At 51.4% G+C, this 2,941-nt stretch overlaps 1 pseudogene; it reads right to left on the reverse strand.

Annotated features, from left to right (window-relative positions):
- Positions 1-2,075: 2,075 nt before the first annotated feature.
- On the reverse strand, positions 2,076-2,899 carry LOC119343479 (annotated as a pseudogene).
- Positions 2,900-2,941: the final 42 nt, after the last annotated feature.

A 2,941-nucleotide genomic window follows, 5' to 3' on the forward strand; every position in this document is an offset into this window, starting at 1 on the left:
GTTGCCATCATAAGGTAGTCATATATATTTGATGCAGCAGTGCGAGGGATTTTATCCCTTCTTGAAGGCATGGATGCCAAAGAACTTCGTTATTGGTGTTAATTTCACATCTTGTAATGCGGGTCTGTCGTAGTTGTTCATGTTTTGTGCTCTACTTGTTGTTGGACTTGGTCTTGCTGCCTTTAAACCAACTTTAATAAAGATTTTTCTGTGCATCACGCAGGGGGTTTTTAACCTCCCTTTCAAAAAATAAAGAAGCTAGTCCTATATATTTGTTCCCTTTTTGAAATATAAATTTACTATTTTCAACAACAACTAGAAGATCATATCATATACTTCATAAATGATGATTTGATGAACTTCGACTCACTTATGTAGGCATACTTGCGTGCATGTGTGTGTGTTTGGCATCATAGCCGTCATGGTCCATAACCAACCTTGCTTTTTTCCTAAGGTAATTAAAGAATGGCTGGAGGCTCCAAAGGCATATCATCCAACAATAGGAGGTAGATCTATCCGGAAGGAGAAACGACCAGAACATTCCAAGGAGTCCTTCAGCTTCGTGGTGCAAAACCATCCTCCGGGTGTGTCGGCATGGATAGCTCCTTGATGCGCCGCTTCTTCAGCAAGCATGGCAAAGTTTCGACCGCTAAGGTGACCTCTCCTGGGGCAGGATGTGTTACCACGGCAATGATGACAATGGAATGGGTTGGTATTGAATGGGTATACTCTCGTGGTGAGCGGTCATACGGCAAGGCGCGAGTCATCAGTGTCCAAGTTGCGGGTGTCACTATAAACTTTGGTGCTAGGTTGAGGTGTTCCAACCTTCATAGAGATCATGTGGTTGTTTATCAATAGGGATCACTAGACTCGGCTAGCTTGCAAAGTTTACGTTTCTTACAATCTTGATCAACAAGCCTTTGGTCTTATATAAGAATACAATTTTATTTCATCTCTAACCAGTAACCACCCGTGTACATCAAAGAAGTACAAAATTTTCTAGCATGTTATAATAACCTCTCTCGCTCACAACTTGGATAAGTTGAGATCACACCGGAACTATTTTTAGATTCTTATGATAAGGCTTTCGTGAAGCCATTTGCAACACGACCTTAGAAGGAATGAACCGACTGTGAAGAAGGTTCTTAGCAACCCTTTCTCTCACAAAGTCGTAGTCACTTAGACTATTCCCTTCCGCGGACATTCTTTTCTAGAAAGAAAGTAGCAAAGCCGAACGCAAATATACATGCAAATTGCCTCGACTACCTCTTCACTGTCCAAAATGGGGGATACCGCTATTCATACATGGATGGACGAGGGACTCCACTGACAACATCAATAGATGACTTTTCGGCCAACATACTTGGTGCGAGCATGAAACACAAGATTTTCTACCTGGTGCAAATGTTGCCACACCAAATTATGAGTCACCCACTACACCGTTAAGGGCCTCTTTGTTTCGAAGAATTTTCATAGGATTTTTGAAGGGTTTTAATTCTTGGGAGTTTTTTTTCTACATTGGCGTTTGATTCATAGGATTGAATCATATAGGAATATTTCCTAAGGAATCCACATTTCATAGTAATCCTGAGATACTGAAGTTTGATTGGTTCGGTCTGGTGATGTGCTGATCCACAGAAGACAGGAACATGGCACATCAAATTCTTTGATCATGTGATGCTTAATGATGTATCTTTGCCACCAACTTAATTTGCTATTGATTTGTTTCATCCTTGGGCGGTCATTACCGAAAAAGGGTTTTCCCCCGCTTTATATATAAAGCACCATCACCGATTACAACCGAGAGACCGAACAACGCACACACCCAAGGAAAGATACAAAGGTGCCGGGAACCGACACACCACCCCACCGACAACAAGAGAGAGGTGAACCGGACACAACGAAGCCAGGCCTCCAAAGCGATGCCTCCAAGAAGGGTCCAACCATGGATAGTCGCCACCGCCCGATCCGTGAAGATCAGGTTTTCACCCGGAGCAAGGCGGTAAGAGTGAGAACGCCGCGACTGAGCCTTCAGGAAGGGTACGGTGTCAATTGCCGCCGCCACCGTCGGCCAGTCAGAGGACTGGGCAAGTGGTGTACCCCGACGCCCACACCCCACCGTCGCACCTTAACTTCGTCAACCACCCGCAACCACGCCACCCGCGAGGCCATGGTTGCCCGCCCGCACCTGAGGCACACGCTCCGCCTGCAAACGCCGCGCCTCCCGCCGCCAGAGCCGCCGCCCTGCAACCAGACAACCCCGAGGCCTACACAAAGGCCCCAACTTTGGACCAACCGACGACCCTCGACCAGCAGAACCACCCGCAGACGCTCCGCTGGAAGACCTACACCAACCCGACCGTGGCCGAGGAACGGGGGAGAAAGGGGAGCGGCCGAATCCGGACCGGCACATCCCGTGCCAGCGACAGGTGGCGCGACCGGATCGAGGCCGCCCATCCCTCCAACCGAACTCCCCGCCGAGCACGAGGAAAGGAGGAGGATGAGGAGCGGACGCATCCGGACCAGCAAACTGTGCCAGCGACAGGTGGCGCGACCGCATCGAGGCCACCCGTCCGTCCTACCTAGCTCCTCCGCGGAACCCCCGTGATGCCCCACCATGGTAGCTGGCACATATCTCCGCGAGGCCATCTGCAAACGCGCGCCCGCCAAGGAGGGAAACCAAATCGACCCGCCGCCGTAGCCCAGGAAGCTCACCAGGGAGGCCCTCCCGCGCCGAGCGCCGCCATCCAGGCGCAAGGGCCCGCCTAGACGAGGGTTGCCCACCTCCACCGCTGCCGCGCCGCCCCCACACCATCGAGATGCCGCGAAAGGGCCGCCCGCGGCCCGCAGCGTCAGGGGCGGATCCGGACGCGCCGCCGCGCCATCACCACCCGCTGGCCTGCCGCACCCGCACTGCAGCGCCGCCACCCCCACCAGCATA

Source organism: Triticum dicoccoides, unplaced genomic scaffold (genome assembly GCF_002162155.2).
Source record: "Triticum dicoccoides isolate Atlit2015 ecotype Zavitan unplaced genomic scaffold, WEW_v2.0 scaffold129081, whole genome shotgun sequence".
NCBI classification, from domain to species: domain Eukaryota; kingdom Viridiplantae; phylum Streptophyta; class Magnoliopsida; order Poales; family Poaceae; genus Triticum; species Triticum dicoccoides.